Raw genomic sequence first — 24,261 nt, 5'->3', positions numbered from 1 at the left:
TCAAGAATAGAACGCCTCTTACTATAATACTAAAGATCCTGTTTAACAATATTATTGTCTCTAAAACAACTCCGGATGCATGGGAACAGGCGATAATTATTCTGGTTTATAAAAAAGGCGATCGCACTTTGGCGATCAACTATAGGCCAATATCATTACTGGATGCAGATGGAAATATTTTTAGTGGTCTAGTTCGGATGGAAGCGAAGAGCTGGGCTATGTCTAATGGTATCATTCCTAGGGAACAGACAGGCTTTCGGAGAGGTCTATCAACTGCTCTGAATATATTAATTCTTACTGTATTACATCTCCTTCATTGGTTAAAGCAGGCACTCTGCTTTTTGCTGCCTGGGTCGATCTTTCCCAGGCTTTCGACACCGTAAACAGGAACAGGCTATGGTTCAAACTAAAAAAATGGGGTCTACCGGATGGCCTGTTAAATATTCTTCTTTATCTGTATCAAGGCTCTGTCCTCAGAGTGAGACTTACGAAATCAGGTTTTCTCTCTACTACTATAAAGACTGAGAGGGGGGTTCATCGGGGCTGTCTGATGGCTCCTTTTCTGTTTATTTTATTTATGGCAGATTTGTCTCAATGGTTGTTGGAGAAGGGTCAGGTGGCTCCTAGGATTGACACGGTTAAAACCTCATGGTTGGCCTATGCAGACGACATTGTGGTGATGGATCACGCTCAAGTAGGACTACAGGGGCTATTGACAGCATTAGCTGAATACGCTAACCTGAATGACCTGGCTATAAATCCAGCAAAGTCAAAGATTGTAATCTTTAAACATCCTCAAAAAATAACTAAAACATAATATGGCATCTGAACAATACTGTTGTTCCTACAGATGAAGAAGTGATCTATCTGGGGTGTCAGATTCCATCCCATCCCTCCATGTCTCTTCTTCTAACAACTATTGAGCCCAAACAAAGAAAGTTGAGCACACAAATGAAGAGTCTACTTGAAGTACTGTAGATTCTCCTTGATACCATTGATTCAATTCTATATGGGGAAGGTTCTTCCATCTATTAGCTATGGTTTAGAGTGCTATCCACAGGCTTTTGATGTTAATTGGGATAAAATAGAAAGCCACATATGGAAAAAGGTATTAGTTTTGCCAAACTGTATACCAATTTCATGTGTATGATACGAGCTGGGCCTTTCATCTCTAATGTCAGTAATGGAATGGAAATGGTTGAGTCTATATAGACTGATTTTGTGCCCTCAGAAAGCTCCTCTATATGTTCAAGTTGCAGAACAGATGAAAATGAATGATAACACCTTTCTTAATAGCCTGAGAGCTTTTTGTAATAACATACTAGTAGAGGCAGATACCTCTACTGATACTCTAATCCACAATCCTTTAAAGGTAAAGGAATCGGTAAAACGTATGGATTGAATCAGAACAATTGCCAAGATGAGAGCAGCCAAAATGTCGGCATCTTGGACGCAAATTGACAAACCTATTCGATCCCTTCCGGCACATCTGAAAAAATTGTCAAATCCAAGAGCAAGATCTGACTTTCGAAGATTTAGACTAAATCTGGTTCTTTCATTGGAACTACAGCACATTAGAGACCCCATAGCTTTCTCCTCTAACATCTGTGATAGATGTGAAGATGGTGTAAAGCAAACTACGTTCCATCTGCTGTCAGATTGTATGGGAATGTGGCCCCTGAGACTGAAAAGATTTCAAAGATTTGTGCATAATCCGAAAATTTTGAATTCAAATCTGTTTCGGGAAAGACTGTTGCAAGACCAAGAAACCTTTCTTACGTATGAAGTAACATGTTTTTTAAATGATTTGAAATTAATTGGAAATGTGAATTAGATGATTCTTCTTTGCTGTATATCTTTCTTTTTTTTTCTTTTTTTGTTTTATGTGAAGTTATTATGTTGATGCTGTTTGGATGGGTTTTATTGCTTTTTCTATTTCATTCTTTTAAAAAAATGTCTAAATTAGTTTTGTGAAAATGTGAGTGTTTGTAATGTTTGTTTGTGTAAAAAGTCAAATTGTTGACTAATATCAAAATAAAAATTAAAAAAATTAAATAAAATAATAGAACGCCTCTTCGTTTTAGCAATAGAGCTCACAAGGAGACCAGGCCCAACTCCAGGCATACATACTCAATAGAGGATGAACGAGACAGAACCAGCACATTGCGCCAGAAATACCCTTCAATCACATCCAGCCATTTTAAGTTTGTTAGCACTAAGGCCTCTAAACCATACAAAATCGCTGGACAAAACCACTGCTAAGAAAACACACCCTCCAAGAAAACCCTGCATAATTCATAGCACATTTACAGATTAAATGTGTGATTTGCTTAGCCCGTCTGATTGTACTTTCCACAGCGTTACTATTTCTGCCACTGTTCGACATTTCCACTCCCAAGTATTTATAGGAATCAATATAATCAAGACTGCCCAACCAGGTGTTCAAGCGAAATTTATTAATTTTCTTGGTTTTGGTCTTTTTTAGGTTTACAGATATTCCATACTCTCTAGCATAGCATCCCAACTCATTCATATATGATTACATGCCTGATACAACTGGTCAAAGAACCTGACAGACCATGCGTGCACACCTCTATGTAAATGATAATACCCAACTGTTAACAAAATATCTATGAGTTTAGGGTGCAATGGAGTTAAACAGACCCTGGCACAGAGTCCGTACAACAAACAGTGCATAAAGAGTGTCCACAACTTGGGACACTCCTGTCCCCCGCACGCCAATTGGACTAGAAAACCAGTCCATTTTTTAGAAGTTCAATTCAACTTTTTACTAACTATTAAATCATAACAAAAAAATTCAAACCAAAGCATATACAAATTTGACACACACTAAATGAGTTAAATTTGTCTAGTAATCCCTTCTCCCAATCAATGGGGAAGAATGCTTTGTAACAGATAAACTTGTGGCTCGCTCTACATGTTTCGAGGGGGAACTCCTTTCTTCAGGAGCAGATCACTGTAAAATAACATATTAATAGACTCTGTAAGCAATCTATCTCATATTGATTTCAACAATAATTTACATGCACATTCAGGATACTCATGCCTCATTATGTCCACATACTGTTAGTTCAACAAATCAGAGTGAAGATGTCAAATATCCATGTAGGTTATAACGGTTACACCCAATCCATACATGCTAGAGATTGTGAATATTCAAAATGGGGGACTGTAAAAAAAGGGTTGGAGCCACTGTCATTAGTTGGGTCGACTAAAGTGTTAATAGCGGTGTCTTAAGTGTATTAAAAGAGAGTCCACACCCAGTGAGTCTCTACATGTTGCCTACTACGTAAAGTTACCTACCTTGAAATGGACGTGGCTGTGCATAAACACCTATCAATAAAGGAGATAAGTAATATAGTAACATCTTTCATATTAATAAGTCAATAAGTGTAGGGCTGTGTGCAGGTAGAAAACCTACATGTATGTCACAGCACGATCATAATACAATCATACAGAGTGCAACAAGTTTCACATTTGTAGTAGGTCCTCTGAATACTTCTGTCCGCTTATCAATTGATCCCGTAAACATAAATGAACAGTATGGTCTGCAGAAATCTGCCGTGAAAGACAGACATAAATTAGCCAAGAGAAAATGTCTCACATGTTAACTGAAGAGAGTAAATGCCACGGGTCCTTAACTGTCAAACCAGGTGGGGACTGTAAACTTAGACAGATACTATTTCCTCTTTATGTCTGTATACTGTGAGCTCAGTAGAGGACTATTTTGTCTTGATGTCAAAAGGACAATTAAGGGGAAATGAGCTGTTGGATCTAACCTGCAGAAAGTACATGTGCACCATTTAGAGGTACATCATAGAATAACTCTTCAAATGTATAGAAAGAGCACCAAAGCGCCACCCATACTTCAACTAAGGGTCCCCAATAACATTACCTTAGTTAACGGAACTCAGAAGACATTCGTAGCATTTTCATCTTATTGCACAGCCTGGAGGTCCTGGTGCAGCCTTAAATAATGTCTTCACGTTCATGACACCAGTTGCCATGACTGCATGTACCGATATTCGGCCAGGAGGAAAATCGGCGGTAATACCTAGGTGTGATGCACATTCCAAATACTGATTTATATTAACTTCAGCATTTAAAGAGATCTGCTAAACTAATCCCCAGACTTCCTTCCTGTGGATATATTAGTGGACGTAATCCTAGTGATGCCCTTTGTGGATATCTGTGCAATGCTCAAACTTCATAAGGTTAATGGGTACTAAATAACGTTATGCCTAGGTATGTGACTCTAATACATACTGTGGGATATTTTGACCCACTTAGCTGTGCTATGCTACATCACTTTACTCCATTGGTGCAAGAAACAGCACAAAATGGCCGCGCTGACTCCTGTGCACACCAAGATCTTTAAACTGTGTTTTTGTCACAACCAGAAAATGGCTGCACCCGCTGCCACACACATTTCAGGTGGGGTGAAACAGAGTACTCACTGCAAGAATGTGCCAGTGTGCTCTGTAACATCTAACATGGAGTGAAGTGAAAGAGGCAGCATCATTGTGCTGAAAACCCAAAATCAACCTTCAAAGTGCTGTTTTGGCGCTAAATACATAATTTCTCATGAACCACTGTGATTAAAAGGCCCTGTAATACCCAGAAGCATCCTTGTGTCTCAGAGGAACCAGGCCTTATTTGAATGACAGCTCCTGTCAAAATTATCTTTGGAAAAGCAACCCGGGACTGTGTTTTCATTTTACAAGGCAAACGCGGCTAAAACTTTGCAAGTGTATCTAAAGAATCAGCTGTAAGAGAAAGACTCTAAAAAGATGCCTGATACATGTATCCATGCTGTAAACAACTCCAGCACTTGAGGGAAGAACTAGAGCTGTAAAAAGTGTATATTTGCTGCAGATGAAAACCGAATTTAAAGAAATAAGTTAAATGTGCTTTTTCCGGAATGAAGAGCGAAATCGCCTATTTAAAAGTACATTGTTGTGTAAAGGCATGCTCATTTAGAAATGTAAAAATATTTCTTGCTGGTAAAAGTACTCCTATAAACTGTTTTGATTCCTAGGTTTCAGGCAAGATTTAAAATGAGAAAATAAAAGCTAAACCCAGGATAAATTGGTAAACTATATAAAAAAACTTACTCTGCCAGTGCTAGCCCTGAGAAAGGGTAACACCTCATAAACTGCTGGCACAGGAAAGGCTAATTGCTAGTTTGGAGGCTTGGAATACCCAGGACAATGGGACTTCCCAAGTCGTCACCAGACATTCGTTTTTGCTCCAGTCTGAGCCAATAGCAGGCTAAGACTCTCACCTTTCAAGTGGGATGGACAGTAAACTTCAGTCAAGAGAGAGGCCCCTCACCCTGCTTCAAAGGAATTGACATTTGCTTACAGTTGGGGAAAAGAAAAAAAACTGATAAGTGACAATAGACTTCCTGCTCATTTTAAAAAGCCTATTTTGTAACTGAACTTTCAAGACATTTAACTTTGCAGCAAGAATGTGGAAAAATATGAAAGTTGGTAGTTTTAAATCTAATGTTATGCTTTTTCTGTGAAAACTTGGTAGAACTCACTGATGCATAAGGAACACAAGTTGTAAATAATGACAGATTGTGGGGAAAGTATTGATATTGCGCACATAGCATTTTGTACACACATTCCAGGGGTAAATGCGCATCTGTGTACAAAGTTGGGAAATGTTAGGCCAAATCTTTCATTATTAAAATTGCCAAAATGTAGCAGAAAGGCTAAACCAGGTCCCAAAGACTTGGGGTTTGGATTCAAATGTGAACCACAAAATATGCAACCTGTGTATCTGATTTTCTCAGAGGTTATCACTGTATAAATATGTATTTGTGGTAAAATTAGATTTTGGTTCTAGGAGCTAGGGGAGGTTTCTAGACATTGGGTGAAACATGTTTGGGGATGCTTGTGGTCTCGTGCAGAAGGGATGTGACCTAGCAGTTCGGGCTGGACTTCCCCTTTTGGGGTGGGGCCAATCCTGATTTGCATATGGTCTTTCCCCTTCTGTAATGGCTTGGCAGGCGAAGAACGATGGTCTGGAGGGTTGCCCCGAGCAATGCCAGTGGTTAAGATTCAGTCTAAACCTTCCAGCCATCACCTCTTTGTTTTTGCTTTGTCACCCCGAGTGGGACGGGCATGCCCAGACGTGGGTCCCATGCCTGCTGGGCCTAGAGACCCAAGCTACTCCTCACTGATGAGCCCCAACATGGGTGAAACATGTTTGGGGAAGCTTGTGGTCTCGTGCAGAAGGGATGTGACCTAGCAGTTCGGGCTGGACTTCCCCTTTTGGGGTGGGGCCAAGCCTGATTTGCATATGGTCTTTGCCCTTCTGTAATGGCTTGGCAGGCGAAGAACAATGGTCTGGAGGGTTGCCCCGAGCAATGCCAGTGGTTAAGATTCAGTCTAAACCTTCCAGCCATCACCTCTTTGTTTTTGCTTTGTCACCCCGAGTGGGACGGGTATGCCCAGACGTGGGTCCCGTGCCTGCTGGGCCTAGAGACCCAAGCTACTCCTCACTGATGAGCCCCAACAAGGGTGAAACATGTTTGGGGATGCTTGTGGTCTCGTGCAGAAGGGATGTGACCTAGCAGTTCGGGCTGGACTTCCCCTTTTGGGGTGGGGCCAAGCCTGATTTGCATATGGTCTTTCCCCTTCTGTAATGGCTTGGCAGGCGAAGAACGATGGTCTGGAGGGTTGCCCCGAGCAATGCCAGTGGTTAAGATTCAGTCTAAACCTTCCAGCCATCACCTCTTTGTTTTTGCTTTGTCACCCCGAGTGGGACGGCATGCAGACCCAAGCTACTCCTCACTGATGAGCCCCATCATGGGTGAAACATGTTTGGGGATGCTTGTGGTCTCGTGCAGAAGGGATGTGACCTAGCAGTTCGGGCTGGACTTCCCCTTTTGGGGTGGGGCCAAGCCTGATTTGCATATGGTCTTTCCCCTTCTGTAATGGCTTGGCAGGCGAAGAACGATGGTCTGGAGGGTTGCCCCGAGCAATGCCAGTGGTTAAGATTCAGTCTAAACCTTCCAGCCATCACCTCTTTGTTTTTGCTTTGTCACCCCGAGTGGGACGGGTATGCCCAGACGTGGGTCCCGTGCCTGCTGGGCCTAGAGACCCAAGCTACTCCTCACTGATGAGCCCCAACAAGGGTGAAACATGTTTGGGGATGCTTGTGGTCTCGTGCAGAAGGGATGTGACCTAGCAGTTCGGGCTGGACTTCCCCTTTTGGGGTGGGGCCAAGCCTGATTTGCATATGGTCTTTCCCCTTCTGTAACGGCTTGGCAGGCGAAGAACGATGGTCTGGAGGGTTCCCCCGAGCAATGCCAGTGGTTAAGATTCAGTCTAAACCTTCCAGCCATCACCTCTTTGTTTTTGCTTTGTCACCCCGAGTGGGACGGGTATGCCCAGACGTGGGTCCCGTGCGCTCTGGGCCTAGAGACCCAAGCTACTCCTCACTGATGAGCCCCCAACAAGGGTGAAACATGTTTGGGGATGCTTGTGGTCTCGTGCAGAAGGGATGTGACCTAACAGTTCGGGCTGGACTTCCCCTTCTGGGGTGGGGCCAAGCCTGATTTGCATATGGTCTTTCCCCTTCTGTAATGGCTTGGCAGGCGAAGAACGATGGTCTAGAGGGTTGCCCCGAGCAATGCCAGTGGTTAAGATTCAGTCTAAACCTTCCAGCCATCACCTCTTTGTTTTTGCATTGTAAAAGTAACACCATAAACATGAAATCCTTTTCTGTGATCCAATCAGTGAAAGCAGAAACTATGCTCTTGCCCAATCCTAGCATTATGGGTGTGGACAGTAAGCCTGCCCCTTCCATATACTTTAGTGATGCCATTTTGCATGATAAATAAGGGAACCTGGCAACACACTGATTCATGATTTTCTTCCCGAATTCCTGCGTGGCATCCTGTTTCTGATTTCATCATCCTAATTGATCCCGATTACAGATTTCATTTCAAAGCCAAGGCCTATGCATTGCTGAACCCTTTTCAGCTCGGCCTCAAATTCTAAAAATGCCAAAAACCCAAGGGAAGCATTCTGACCTAGCTGGCTGGCTACTACTAGGTGCATGCCTGCTCCAAACTCGCCATCCCACTGATTTCCAGTCTCCAGTACCCAGAAGGGCAGTCCAGTGCAGCCCAGTGACCAGAACAGTTCAGATGAACCTGTCCCACCCGAGTTGCTCAGCTGTCCTTGGTTATACCCGATCCGTGTGATGACCAGAACCCTTGACCGTCCAAAATCCTAAATTAAAGTGGACTGTAAGTATTAATAGGAATCATAGAAAACTATAGCATACCTAGCCTTGCCTTGTCTCATCCCAATCTCTAAACCATCCTATCCTTACCTTAGTAACTGGTAACATTGTCAGAATCCTTATTGCAATCCTGTCTTTGCTTTATCTTGCTAAGCGCAGTTTCTTTAGTCATTTTTATTGTGTGTAAATCTTAAGCTATCCATCCTACTTTCAGTGATCCGACTGGTTCTGCTGGGGCGAGCACTGGGGACTTGGTGTTGAAGTCATGAATCAACTCCAGAGCTTAATTTGTCCCTCCTTGGTATTCTACCCGGAATGCTCTAGTCATAGAGTAAACTATAGTAAATATTTTCTTGTCCAAACTGAGTTTCTTTTCTGTTTTCACTACACGATTTTTCTAAAAATGCCTCTCATTCAACCTTGCATATCTTCCTCAGTTTAATAGCTAGAGACTTCATTTCAACTCCAGCGTGTACCTAAGACCTATAGCTACACCAATACCCAAGAAACCGCACTCATTCTTCTTATAAACCGTTTGGTTAATTTTAGGCCGGAATCTGAAATTTTGCAAAGTTGTAAATGTGTGATTTTTGTTCTAAATTATTTTCAACCTTCCATTTAGATTAAAAGTGTTTACTTTCGCTCAAACTATAGCTCATGATTGTTAGTATCTTTCCAATGTTGCTCCCATAGAGATTTTTACTGATTTAAGGATTTTTGCACACATTCATTGTTTTACACAGCCATTTCCGAAATGTCATTTTAAAGGTGTAAGATTTCAAATCCGTTTTTCTCCCTTGTTTGGGGAGGGAAGGTTAGATTTACATTCTGTTTGCCATTCCTTATTCCTGATTACCTGCTGCCGCCTTATATCTATTTAGAATTGTTTATTTGTGGGTTGAGGAATATTGCAGGGGGAAATCGTAACTTAAGTGCTATCTTTCCAAATAAGCCAAAAGTATTCTTTTCTCTGGTGTTTTCCTTCTGTGTTGCTAAAGAGTGAATTTAAGTGCATTACATAACTTTTTATCTGTTATTGTCACCACATTGGTGATCGCTGCTCCCTATTGAAAGTATATGTTTGATTTGAATTTTAAATAAATAAATAAATAAATATTACCTTTACCAACCAGCCTGATTTCTGGTCCATTGTGACCTGGAGTATTTGAGAAGGGGTGTGATATGAGTGGTATATCACTCAGAATATTGAACCTATAGACATAATAAAATAAGTATTTCAGCTGTGTGCTGCATACTAGGCTGAGACCAGGGTGTATCGCCTGCTTGAAATACTCAACAATACATAGATAACGAATCGACCACAGGGGCCCATTTGTCAATGAATGTAAAGAGTCATCTGGGTACAGACCTGTATCATTGAAGTCCTCTAAGTCAAAATGATCAATAACTTCTTCTATTCAAAAAACGATCTCAAAGCTACTATAAAAGGCAAAAGATCATGGGAAATCATCTCTCTCTAATTCCCGAACTACACTTCAGCTTGGTACTGTACTGCCAGTAAAGGGCCAACACTCTACAGATATTCCTGGGGTTTCAACAGTTTAAAGCTGCAATCATTTGTTGCCAGTTTGAAATTAGGACCCTAAGACATCTCCTCTTTATCCAATTTCTATATCGATTTTTTAGACGTCTAGACTACCATTGAAACATGTACAAGGAGTTTGCCTTCCTTTTTAAGTTCTGTAACTCCTCATGCATTAAGCATTTAGCCTTATGTTCTCAATATCAAAGGGGTGTACATCTTTTTTGTCAGTCGTGATTCGTTTCGAGTTCACTCCACCCGTTTTATTGGCAAATTGGGACAACCATGCTTCAAACTCATCAGGGGACGCCTGATGCAACACAAAGTATGCAAGCTCAGCCTGCAGCCATATAGATGAACAGGCCTTATGTATATTGCGCTTTGACCACACCACCCTATTGCACATGTGATTAGAAATCAACCCCTTCGGACCTCTGGATAGAACTTCTTGTTTCTCCATATACCACATAAGAGTAAGGGATGCATGGTCGCTAGAAGCCCTCTTACATACTATGAGATGTCTAACTCTGTCAATCAGAGGGATATTTCCACATAGGTAATCAAGAGTGGCCTTCATTTGTCCTGAAAACCAAGTGGGCTTTCCCGGAATGAAACCATGAGTTCCTCCATTTAAAATACCCAATCGCCAGACTCTCAAAAACCGCAGCCAGCTGTGTGCGACCTCTCACATTTACATCACCAAGTACCATTTGCAGTCCAATTCAATGGTCCTGAACCTACTTGAGGACGAGTGTTCCACACACCCAGCGTTCAAATCATCCCCCAATAAGATGAAGTCTTCGGAGGGATCCTTTATCCAATCAGTAATGATGGTATCAATGTAAACAAAGATTTCTCCAGTTACCGAGCCACAAGGGGGTTCGTACACATAGAATAATAGCAAGCAATCTGTTTTGGAAGGCCCCTCCCAAGTTATTTCTACTGCTAATACATTGCAATCCGGATCAGAGGGAAGTATTTTATTAGATCTGTAATCCTGATTAACCCCAATGATTAAGCCACGGAGTGCTCTTTTTTGGTAGAGAATGATGTATTACAAATCCATTTCCAGCAGCCTAAATGAAGTGTGATTGAGTAAATAATCTTAGGAGGAGCCTTTACCAAGGAAATGTGAATGGCTGCTGGTATTTCAAGAAGCCAAAGCAAATACTCACTTTTTACCACCCTCAACCCCCGATAACATGCTTTTCAGCCAACGTCACCCCTTCTCATTATCAAAGTTGTCGGGTACATTTACGGTGTTGACTTTAGCTGCAATCGTGGCAATTTGTGCAACAGTTCACAACTAATCCCGACTTCAGTAGTTGGGATGACTTGGTCTAGTTCGAACCCCAAAAATTTGAGTGAGTCGAATTGGGCTCTGATAAGGGAGGCCATTATAGGAAGGCAACAGTGAATACGAGCCGTACCACCCCCCACAGACTTCACAGGTTTAATAAATTCAAAGTCACAGAAGTTTCACAATGGTAACAAAAGGTATTTGGGCAAAAGTTCAGATCTGTTCATGTGACCTTTTAGGTATGCAGGCCCTTTTCTTCTAATTGACATAACACCTATATCCAAATCTGGGGGATCAACTCTAAGCTGGTGGGCCATGGCTGGCACAGGCGCTGAAGTCACAGGTCTTCGGGAGTTGTACTCAATGGTTTTAACTTGAGGGGCATCATGGCTGACCTCTGACACCTCCAAGTCGGACCCACTTGCTTCATTTTTCTTGAGAAGCAAACTGGTCAACGTCCCTTCTTGCTGTTGCTGCTTCTTCCTTCCATGAAGGGCCTGTTTCCTAATTTTCCTGCTCTTCAATTTACGGTTAGTAACAGTGACAATCGTGGAGTTCAAGGGGTGAATAATATCATCACTCGGTACGGGCTTTGTTCCAGATTTCGTAGTCTCAGCCCTTTTTGTTTTGCATTTCTCCAGTTTTCTTTAAGGGTTTTGTAGTTAAGAGGAGATTATGTCGAACCTTCAGATGGGACACAAGACACCTCCAAGTCCTGTGACGGGACAACAATAGGGATATTCCCATCAGGCTGTAAATGCGAAAAATGAGGAGCATGGGAGGTCACCCCTTTCACCCCCAAGTCAGTAACTCTACTGTTCATCATAAAAGATTGAAGGTCCCGCATAAACAGACTTTGTTTCATGACGTCTTCATGAATCTGGGCGCATAATTTTAACAACATTTTTATTTGCGAAATGTAGCACATCATGGGAAACCTGATTGCCAGAATGGATCGACTACTCGTATCATGGCACACTGCTTTTAACAGCCAATTCCGCCCTCCATATCTGTGGTAGATTTAATCAAGGTTAGCCACAGATCCGGTAACAGAAGACAATGAGCACGATGAAAACATCTGGGGGAAGGGCGACAAGCGCTGTGAGGCCATATCTTCCAAATTGATCAGCCTGGGTCAAGATGCCTGACCCGTTTGGTATTGGTGCTGACCTCATCGTTGTTTGGGATCACACTGTGTTTTGAAGTGAATAGCATAACTTCAGCAATTAATTACCGTCAATATCGCTGAAGTACCCATTTAACTCCACACTTGCCTCTCCCATTTGGGTCTGTGCCACTGCAGGGGGATTAACTTTGTCACCCGAGTGACTTGACTTGCTGCCCTAGTCACACATCCAAGGCTAGTGGATTTAAAATAGGCTGTGATATGCCTGACTGCTACGGGAATTTCTTGGGAAGCCACAACAAGGGTTTTGTGCTCCCTCACCAGGGCTTGGGACTTGCGTCTCTTGATTACAGGGTCTTTTATAGCCATTGAACTTCCTGTAGGGCTTCCCCTCACAGAGATTGTAGTTTGTGGCACTACCAGAGATTTTATCTGACATTTTCATTAAAAAAGGCCAAAAGTTGACACAAGTAAACACGCAGGAAATATCAACAGAGAGCAAGTGCAAATACAAATGTACAGTACCTGCCGCGTCGGTTAAAATACCTGCTTCTTTGTTGCACATTCAGAGGTTCCACTTGGGATAAGCAGGGTTAGTGTGAAACCAGCTGAGTCACACTTCCTGCAGCCCAGAGAGCCCCAGGAGCACAAGGAACACAAAGAACACTCCTTGCCACACTCTGCAACGCTCCACATCTGGCTATGACATTTTGAGTTCTCTGCTCAAGGCCCCAACAATGAAAGGAAACTCTTGCAGCAGCCTCCTGCAGTCACAAATGAACGAAGAGCACTCATGCCAAACTCTGTGTCGCTCCCTGTCCGGCTTTGATGTTTTGGGTTCTCCATTCATGGCCCCAACAATGAAAGAAAGGAATCACTTTCAGCAGCCTCCTGCAGTCACAAATGCACGAAGAACACTCCTCCCCACAGGCCACACTCCAAAGTTCATATGCTTTGCCCTCCTTTGCATTCTCAGAGTACACATACTTTCTTGCAAAACCAATATTTCTTGGTATCTGTTTCTCTTCACCTTGTCCTCTTGGCTTCTTGGGATTTCTTTCTCTTTGTCTTACTCTCTTGACCTTTTACAAAGTTTGTATACTTTGCCCTTTCTGCATATTCAGAGTTCATATTTTGCTTTTCATTCATTCAACTTTCAGGATCGTGGTTACTTTCTTGCCTTCAGTTCACGTTCACAGTTAATTTCACAGAGACTTTCGAAAGTGTGAATTTGCCTCGCAGTATCACTCTGTTAGTAGTATCCATTCCTTTTACAATTCAGCAATTGTCCTTTCACTTACGCATTTTTATCGGCAAATGCGCAACCTTCAACTTTTAAGTTACAGTCACTTTCGCTTTTTAAGACCAACCAGGCTTTTGTTGCCTTTGATAACTTGCTGGTCGTGTTATTTTGTTATTCTTTCATCAATGCTCTTCATGCCGCATTTAAGGCCATTTCCAATGCCTCCTCTGCTCCTCCCCAACTCCGCCGTTCAATGTGGAGGGTCGCAAGCTGCTTCCAAGTACCTTGAAGTTTTCTATCTCCCGCTCACTCGATCTCAGCTTTGGAACCTTACGGCATCCCGAAAAAGTGGAATTCTCACCTGGCTCTCTCTCGATCCCTCCCTGCAATGGCCGATCATCTCTTTGGCCTTCCAACTTCCCTTGCCTGGTTCACATCAGCCCCGACAGAGCAGATCCTTCTCGTACCCAGCCTCGCTCCGTGTGTGTCTGTACACACCACCTTTTAACCGAACAGTTATGGTGTGCATGGTTAGGATTACGTGCCTGACTCTGCCTGGCCTCATTACAGGGACAGAGCCATTGCAAGTCAATAGAGGTAATTCTTCTGGCCTTATTCCTCATCTTCCTCGGCTCAGTAAGGTTGTCACTGCAAAGTGGGGAGGAATTATGGGAGCTGTAGTTTCCGATAAAATAAGCAGGGATACGGGTTAGATGGGTTGTGGAACAAGAGAGATACCATGTCTCACCATTGGTTGCTTCTCCCCCACTCTCCAAGGACCCCCTACCCAGGTGATCCTCCCTCGCTTATCCACCCCGAGGGACAGGACTCAAAAGCGATGGCCTTTCCCTGGCCACCTGAGTACGGGATCCCTGGGTACTAGGTTGTGGAACACCCTCTGATTTTTCACAGTGATAACGAAGACACAGGCAAAAGGAACAATATGACACTGCACTCAGTGAGAAGGATCGACCCTGGGAGATGGCTGGCCAAAAAAGGGGACTATGCATAGCCATTTCTCCTTTATCTATATATTATTCAGCGTTGTGTATCTGTGAAACCTATAACTAATATATGAAGGGCGGACAGCGTAGAAGGCACGATATGCAAGATACATAAGTCAAAACATTTTCTTGAGAGTACAGAGAGGGAGAGATGGCATATGGGGAGGGATACACAGCCTGTAGATGTTGTTTGGTTATTTCCCCACCCATTGACACCCCTTGGCCATGCTAATCCTTATGGCCATTCCCACCCACTTCTTGCCCCTCCTTGGCCAAAACACCTCCCTACAGGAACTCTTTGAGCTTGCTTTAATCGCCGTACCAGCAACCTTTTCACTGGAAGTGCCTGCCAGAGTTTTTTTCAAAGCAGTCATCTGAGAGTTAATGACTTGATTGGAGTGGTCAACCAGCTACTGGTGTAATAAAAACATGTTTTAACCAGGTCTGCCTTCAGCCAGTTGATTTAAAAGCACTCTGCGTGTCCTTCACTGAAGTCCTGTTAAATCAAGGCAAAGTCGACAGTTTTGGTTTGTGTAAAAGTATTAGGCATTTGCCAGGTTCTACTCTTAGATGCCCAGGTACCTGCACCATTTTGCACCTGCTACCATCAATGGCCAGTAAATACCAATATGGCTGTGTCTGGCAAGTGCCTTTTGTATGCCAATATAAAAGCCCAAACTGTTGGCATTACCAATGCTTGTCATCATAGGAATCTGGATAACTGAATAAAAAGGGCTGACTGGGAGCAGACTCTATGTGGCTCTGGCCAGAAGGGCGGCGATACAAATAACAGTGAGTACAATAATTGGACTGAGAAGAGGCCAAGGCAGAGAGGGAACTTAGGATAAGATGTTCAGGCACATGCGAGAAAGAACGAAAATGAAGCAATGAATGCGCAATGCAAATGCGCTTCCTTAGCTCCACGACTGATGCGTTAGGTCCTGTGCTGTGGTCCTGTTACCTTAGATCGCTCATGCCAAAAAGTTGCTGTGAACACGCCCTTATTTGCTTCAGCTAAAGGGAGCTGTTGTTTGGGCCTATGCCTTTATTCTATAACATTGGAAATGGGAATTACCACTGTGGTCCTGCGACTTTCTAAAAAGCCCAGGCACAGTCTATAAAACAAACAAAAAGCTTGGGATTGTTGGAGATCAAAGCAGATCTAATAAGAAAAATGTATTTCCATACACTGTGTAGGGTGCTAAACTCTTTTCCAAAGCCTGTCTGTTGTGGTTTTAACAGTTCATGTATTCTTACCCAATCTTGTAGGTTCAATATTCAAGTACCACAAATGTTAGCAATTGTGTCTGAGAGAGCCAAAGGGCAGTAAATGTTATTAGTACCCGGCGAGGGCGCAATCAGAATGAAAGAACCATTCTGATTGGCCCTCGCCAAGGCATTACCCGGCCGGGAATCCCTCAGCCGGGATTCCACAGCCGTTGTTCCCGGTGGGGGGCGTGGCAGCCCCTCGGCCAATGCAGAGGCTCGAAGCGGGGCCATCTGCTCCGAGCCTCCCCACGGCTGAGAAGCTGCCTTCGCCCCCCCCTCGCCGGGGACTCAGGTATGTTTTTTTTGTTTGTCCTTCTCCCTCCCTCCCACCCCCACTTACCTTTAGCCTGCTTTTTCTCCAGCAGAGGACGATGGAAGCCTCCAGCCGTGTGGAGGCTCGGAGCGGGGATGGGCTAACTCCCGAGTCTCCACACGGCTGGAGGCTGCCATCGTCCCCTGCCGGGGACCCAGGTACATTTTTTTTCATTTTTTTTTCCTCCCTCCCTCTCTCCCTTCCGCCCTCCCAACCACACTTACCTTCTTTTTTTTCGGGAGTAGACGCGCTGGGAACGCTTCTGTTCTCAGCGCATCCGCTCTCAATGGCCACCATGGAAAGGGAAAACGGACTCTGTTTTCCCTTTCGCGGTGGCCATTTTCTTGGTCGTTTTTTTTTAATTTTCTGTCCCGAAACGCTGCAGGCTTTCGGGACAAAAAAAATGCTTTTAGTGCCCCGGTCATGCAGATCTTGTGGGCCAGGTTACTCATTGCAATATGCCCTTCGCGGTAGGGGCATTACCGACACTGGTAATGCCCTGGGACCTTCGTTAACTTTAGGCCCCGGGGCATTTCGTGAGTCAGTAATGCCCCCACCACTCGGGGCATATTGCTTAAGTGTCGTCCTTAGATCCTTTCTTGTGGATGGGTATTAACACAGATGTTTTTCATCCACTTGGTATAAGACCTGAACGAGCAATACCCCTAAACATCACCCAGAGGAGATTAGCCCATAAAATCGGACACCATTTACCTGCCACTTTGGCAACACTTTGAGGACCAAAAACCCTAAATGATTTGAGTTTATCTGATAATATCCTATATTGGAAAATGAAACCAGTGTGGGACTACTCCCTTAACAAAGCACGACCTGCAATTAGCATCCCCGTCTATATTAGCCACAACTTCCTCACTGTAATTGAGGGCAGTTACATGCACGTTCCACCTTTCTTTAGTAGTGGGATTAATCTCTCTGATGTCGCTGTCTAACATGTGCTTATGGGCATAATGCCAAGGTTGCCCTCAGAGCTAAGGGCAGTGAACAATAGCTGCTACAAATGTCATTCTCATTTTAGAAATGAAGGAGTGCTTCCTAGCACAGCTCATATTCAGCTTCTCATTTTTCTTACATCTGCTGCTGGAATCTTTCGTTTAAACTCGATTACTGGATCATAAATCGTAGGGGATTTCCTTTGACAGTAAGCGCGCGGCTTCACAACCTCATTTCATTGTCTAGATGCATATTGAGTCACTGACAAAATAGTTCCCATATTCAAACGCTGATTAGCATTATATCTTCCAAATGTAATCTATCACACAAGTTCAAAGGTAATTTTCTGTTGCATTTTTCAATACTGGCAACGTTCGAAAAGAGACGATTTCCGTGCACATTAAAAGCCACATTAATCCCAAGGCATTTCCTTTCTCGTTTAACCTCCAGCTCCATTATGCATTGTTGAACGCTTAATTCATTTAAAAAAAATAATGAGAAGGTCCTTGCCATGTGATTCAAGCTGCCCAGTACGAATCTATAATCGATTCTAGAAATAGAAGAACCCCGCTTCCAAGTAGAGACATTCCGAATCTCATTTTCACCTTTCGGTTTTAAACCAAGCAGCTCCAAGTCTTCGAAGTGCATAGCTATGCACAGCCTATGCAACGCCCCTTTGTGTTTTAGCCACCAAACGTCCACAGGTCAGTAGCGCTGTATAAGAATTTAAATACATAAATAAATAAATAATGTATTGTAATTTTCCATGTCCTGTTTGACCAAAATAGTACTTTCATACCTCGTAATGGACAAATTGTGAGCACCTCCAGGAGGAACATATACGTTAATCGCTAACATTTGAAACAGGCATTCGAAATCATAAGCATGTAAAATAGCAGCTTGAACTCAGGGGTGTGTCCTTGCAGGCGTGCACTCTACCAATGAATACCTAGGCTGCATGACTCTATGGTTGGGCAGGATTTGAATCTAGTAGCCTGATGGTTTCAGATACCTCTTCTCCCTTTATTCTTGTTCCTATTTCTTTTAAGCAGTTCTTGAGCTAGGGTTATTGACCTATCCTCATTACTGCCACAGGCATAATGGCTGAAACGGACCATGGAGGAGAGTTGGTCCCCAAAGCTACATTACCACTGGCGCCTCTAACCTGCTGCATACCATGCTGCACTAAGGGCATCGCAGCTAATAACCAGTGTTTCACTCGGCTCAGTAACAATGTTGGACTCAGAGCTCGGGGTAGAATCACAGCCAGCATCCTGGCCATTAACGCCATTCGATATTTCAATCAGAAATCATAGCCAATGGCGTTACTCACAGGAGGGGTACACTGTGGCAACGGGCTCAGCAAGCCAATAGTGTTACTCTTAGGGGAACTACGCGGAAGCGGGGAATCCGATAGGCCAATGCTATTAGTCATAGGAAGTGAATGATGCGGCGAAGAGCTGACTTCCGCTCTGAGCTCAAACAAAGATCCAGCAGGGAATCGTTGTCAGCAGGAGGCAGCACAGACTTCTCAACATGTGTTCCCTCGCTTTCCTTCCCCCACAGGAACCTCCACTGGACTCCTATTCATAACTTCCTCACCAATATTAGAATTCACCATGCCGTCCAGGCACGCGTGAAAATAATCAGTGATTTTACTTTTATCAGGTAGGAGTTAATGGAAGGCCATATGGCTCTGTTGGCACAGCCGAAACTCCCATGTCCTTTGTATTCGATGTTTTCTGCATACAATTTCCAGACTTCATCTGTTCTTTAACAGGCTGTTTCCATTCTTATCGTGGAGTTCAGTATCGATACCCCTAGCACAGTCTCAGCCGCTGCCTGCAGCCCATCTGCAACGTCTGCACGTGATAATGCGCTTCATGAGGTTCTATCCACTTGGCTAAACCTCTCCTGTCGTTGGGGTTGGCATGAGGTGAGATGCAGCAGTCTGTTGTATTTTAGTGGTTATTTAAATGATGGACACGGGGCATGGCGTGACTTCTCGTGCACCCAGACCCAACAGCAGTGATCGCAATACAGGTTATTTCCCACAGTGCACAAGTGGGAGTGCAACCTAGTGTCTGGATGGCCACAGGAGCAAGTGCTGCTGGAGGCAAGCGCGGCTTTATTAGCCAATGATGTAGTGGCCCATCATCACCCCAGCCCAACCTGCAGGTGTGCGGCTAATATGAATCCAGCATCTGTGCAGCTGTAGGCCTGCTACCACATGCCGTATACCCAGAGACATTGAGCCTTCCTTAAGGAAGTGTGCCTCACACACACAGACTGGCATGCCTGCCTGAGAATGTACAGCAGCCAGCTTTCCTGAGCCCGACCCGGATGTGGGTAAAAGTAACTAGGTACTTCCAGATGGCAACATGAGTTAGTAGCTTAGTAGAGTGCACAGCTCAGAGGCTGTTCTGTTCCTTTTCTACCTCTGCAGTTCATGTAAATGCCCCTCCAAGTACCCAGGCAGCGCATCTTTACACATTGCTGCTGCCCATTGCTCTGACACTGCACCCTTAAGAAGATGCTGGTGTCTCATTCCAGGTTGCCAGGTCTCTCACCAGATGTGCTGTATCGGCCTTGCCAGCCAAGCCATGCTCCCTAATGGAGCTGGTTGGTTTCAGTTCCAGCAAATACATGTGTTCCAGCACATTGCTGTGTGATAGAGCATTGGGGGAAACATGGCTGGTAGCGTACTCTGATGGCCAAAGAACAAAGCAGACTTTAGGTAGCAGCTGTTACTGACTTTGCGTGAGAGATGCCCCCATCAATGCTCATCTGTGATTGTCTGCTGAGCCACTTACTGCACTGCAGTGATCGTGTAGGCAGCCCAGCGGTATGCTGAGCCACTTACTGCACTGCAGCCACTTACTGCACTGCAGTTATCGTGTAGGCAGCCCAGCGCTCTGCTGAGCCACTTACTGCCCTTCAGTGATCGTGTAGGCAGACCGCGTGTAGGCAGCCCAGCGCTCTGCTGAGCCACTTACTGCACTGCAGTCATCGTGTAGGCAGCCCAGCGGTCTGCTGAGCCACTTACTGCACTGCAGTCATCGTGTAGGCAGCCCAGCGCTCTGCTGAGCCACTTACTGCACTGCAGTGATCGTGTAGGCAGCCCAGCGCTCTGCTGAGCCACTTACTGCACTGCAGTGATCGTGTAGGCAGCCCAGCGGTCTGCTGCGCCACTTACTGCACTGCAGTGATCGTGTAGGCAGCCCAGCGGTCTGCTGAGCCACTTACTGCACTGCAGGGATCGTGTAGGCAGCCCAGCGGTCTGCTGAGCCACTTACTGCACTGCAGTTACCGTGTAGGCAGCCCATCGGTCTGCTGAGCCACTTACTGCACTGCAGTTACCGTGTAGGCAGCCCAGCGGTCTGCTGAGCCACTTACTGCATCGCAGTGATCGTGTAGGCTGCCAGCAGTCTGCTGAGCCACTTACTGCATCGCAGTTACCGTGTAGGCTGCCAGCAGTCTGCTGAGCCACTTACTGCATCGCAGTTACCGTGTAGGCTGCTAGCAGTCTGCTGAGCCACTTACTGCATTGCAGTTACCGTGTAGGCAGCCCAGCGGTCTGCTGAGCCACTTACTGCATTGCAGTTACTGTGTAGGCAGCCCAGCAGTCTGCTGAGCCACTTACTGCATCGCAGTGATCGTGTAGGCAGCCCAGCAGTCTGCTGAGCCACTTACTGCACTGCAGTGATTGTGTAGGCAGCCCCGCGGTCTGCTGAGCCACTTACTGCACTGCAGTGATCGTGTAGGCTGCCCAGCAGTCTGCTGAGCCACTTGCTGCATTGCAGTGATCGTGTAGGCAGCCCAGCGTAGGCTATGTGGAATTCCATTGGGGCCTCACTGTTGTCTCGTGGTCATGATGGAGGACCTACAATTGGTGCAGAGCATTTCTGCAACAGTATGATGGCAGAGAGGCAAGCATGTTCAAGGTTAAAACAATCCCATCATCTACAGGCTGAAAATGATTTTTAAAATACATATCCTTGATAAAGCAAGAAACACGCATGGCATGACTAATCCCTGGGCCAGAAAGGCAATTCAATTTGCCGTCAGCTGCCATGAAGCCCACCTGTGTCAGGGACATCGACATTTTGCCACCATCCCCTGCAAGTTCTCAGAGGGTAATTCACCAGAGAGTTTTGCCATCGAATGCTTACACAAAAAATGCATTATTTTTTGCAAAAAGCATCCCTCTGCTACAACCCTCACATAGTCCTGCACTCCACTTGCCTTCTGGAATTAGGGGAGGTGAAGCACTGAGAGGTGAGGTTGATGTATATGTTGTACTTTCTCCTCTGGCTCACTCGTCCATGAGGAAGCACATTTTCCTGACTTCTGAACCGTTTAGTGTTTCCCCCATCATGAGAACAACAGGGCCATACAATTCTGTTTCAGCCTTGAGGAAAGTAACTATTTCCTTTAGCTGCTGGAAAACGTTTTCTCCAGAAAGGAGTATGAAAAGAAGTCCACAGGTAAAATTATTGATAGGTTGACCTTGTGCAGGTGCTCTCTGTCATAATGCCTGCAATAGCTTTGGCCATGATAAAATACCTTTATGTCACTTACATGTGCACTGAGGGGTTTAATGTCTGATGAGCCCTTTTTTATGAATTCACTCCTGGGGTAGTACAGTAGCAGGCGTTTCATCAGATGATGGCAGTATGTTGAAAGACAGCCGCTAAGCAAGGGCACCTGTTGGGGTCCCATAATTATTTGCCAAATCACGTGCATTATAACAAATACTATAGGACTGCATAGATGTGATGCACAATTTGCTCACAGTCTTCAAAAAATGTACTTGCATGCAGTGCATGATGTCAAGATGCCGATATTATATGTGCCTCATGCAGGTATTCCACAGAAAGGGCGTGCTTCGCCACACAATGCTCATCTTGATGCCAGTTCTCACTGGTGTATTGTGTGAAGGTTCTAGCGGTGGTGTTTGTGGTGTGGTCTCCAAATGCAGACATCTTACACATCAAGATGCATTAGGATCTTTTTGAAAGAGACTGTGAACAGGTGGATGTGTATTTGCTAGTGGCAGCGCCGCTTGCTACCTCGCCACTGCACTTTGAGCAATCTCTGCCATTGCTTCATCCATCCCTACTTGAAAAGACGTGCTGCAGTCTTTCAATATGGAAGGCAGGATCATCACTATCCTGGTAATAACCATCTGACACACTGGTCCTAGGAGGAGGTAAGGAAGGTGCAAGATGTCTCACTTATACACTGTGCGTGTTGTTTTTCATTGCCCCTCACTCTATGTGCTCAATGAAATTTGCGACTCTACATCTTCTGCACGAGATAGGCTGGATGGAATAAGAACATCTGTCACGTGACTAAGCTGCAGTCCAGAGTGACCAGTGCCTGAAGGTCCTAAACTACACATGTCTGTGCAGCGACACTCACAATCCAAGAACCTCCATAGCATGCATCTGCCCATGCGTTCCCTTACATTTGGCGTGTCTGGGGGTTTCTGACAGGATGAGGACTGATAAAATGCTGAACGTGTCACCGCATCACTTTGATCTGCCCCACTCTCTATTGAACTACATCCTCTCCTTCACCTCAACAACCGTGCATGTGTGTGACCAATCAGTTGCATTCTTCAAACACATTCAGCCCACTCACAAGCCAGGAACTGTGATTTTCTGCTTGCTCACTCAAAATATTGTGTGCATGTGTAATCACTCAGTTGAATTCACTGATGGCAAACGGGCTACCCTCAAGCCAATCCTTCTGATGTTCAACTGCTTAATTCCAAATTTGAGAGTGTTTCACAATCGAGCCCAGCACTCTGATTTTCTGCTAACAATCCTATAAGGTACGTGTGTGTTTCACAATACAGAATGTCGCTGTGACTATCTTCTCTCACTGAAAGATTGTGTTTCACAGTCAAGTCAGTCATGGTGATTTTCTTCTCTCTGCCCATAAACATGTGTGAATCACTGCCAAGAGCGTCAGTGTGATTGTATGTTCCTTCACAATGTATCATGTGTTTCACTCTCAAGCCACTTCGATTTCCTGCTCATGCTAAACAATCAGGCATGTGTGTCATATTCAAAACTGTTGCCATAAAGGGAAAACAGATGTATTTTGGAGACAAGCATGTGGATATTAAAGCGATAAATGCAGTATAGCATTGTCTGTCAAACCTGAAATCTTTACGGGCTTCACTATTACTTCACTATCTCCACTGACAAAGGCAGTCTCAGAACAACATGCAATGCAAAAAGAATAGAACTACAGAGCCAGGACACCTTAACGGTTTGTTTGACTCACATTTAAAAAGCAAATACGTGTTTCCTGCAGTGCACACTTATTTATAGTGGCAGCGAATTTGTCAATGGTCTTCCTCGAGTGAGACTAGCAATGTTTCCATTTGAACCAATGTTTAACTTATACTGTTCCAACAGGATGTCTTGCTCATGGCATCTTTGAAATATTTCTTGGAGGTTGCTGAGGGCTAGAGGGAACAAAGTATTGTTTGACTGCCTGGGACATATTCTTTCTAATTTATAAATATGTATACTATAAGTGCATGAAATAAACAAACGGGCTGATCAAACACCTCCATGCAAAGATTTCTTTAAGTGTATTTCCACTGAATTGTGTGTTTAAACTCTATATTGGCACACTAAAAAGAGAAAAAAAACAAGAAACAAGGCACAGCAATTGTTTAAATCAGCATGGTAACTGGTTTTACAAATAATCACCAATCCTATATATTATCAATCTCTGTCTGCTCATGTTTTCCTGCTGTTGTATGCTCTTATTGTCAAAAGGTATCTCTCATTTGAACATCACCTGCTTTATAAAAACCAAATTGGTGTATTACAGCAATTACAAGAGAGGCGGAATTGTAGAAGAAACGTGTATTCCTCAGACTAATAGTATATCTCACACCTCCCCAGCGAAATAAAATAATTGTAACATCCCCATTCTATTCGCGGCCTTAAGAGAAATTGACACCTAGGCCTAGTTTACTCTGTTCCTCCCACAATCTTTGTTAGATTCTGTGGGGTCATATTGGGTATAACCGCCAGCCATCCTTGTCTTCAAAATGTTTATAGAAATGTCAATATATACAATATTACAAAGACATGCTACAAGGTAAATCACACATTTGGTGTTGCAAATGACATACTCCCAGCCCTGAATCTTTTCAATATGGCACTACTCATGAAATGTGAAGTTTTAATAATGAGAGTTGT

The 24,261-nt window shown here is 44.2% G+C and overlaps 1 protein-coding gene across 3 annotated transcripts in view; it reads right to left on the bottom strand.

Annotated features, from left to right (window-relative positions):
• RASGRF2 (Ras protein specific guanine nucleotide releasing factor 2) overlaps window positions 1-24,261 on the bottom strand; it is a 2,380,666-nt gene that overhangs the window by 521,426 nt on the left and 1,834,979 nt on the right. The window lies entirely within an intron of this gene.

Source organism: Ambystoma mexicanum, chromosome 6p (genome assembly GCF_040938575.1).
Source record: "Ambystoma mexicanum isolate Mex_15411 chromosome 6p, UKY_AmexF1_1, whole genome shotgun sequence".
NCBI lineage: Eukaryota > Metazoa > Chordata > Amphibia > Caudata > Ambystomatidae > Ambystoma > Ambystoma mexicanum.
The sequence above is the reverse complement of the archived record's forward strand: the minus strand, read 5'-3'. Positions and strand labels throughout refer to the sequence as shown.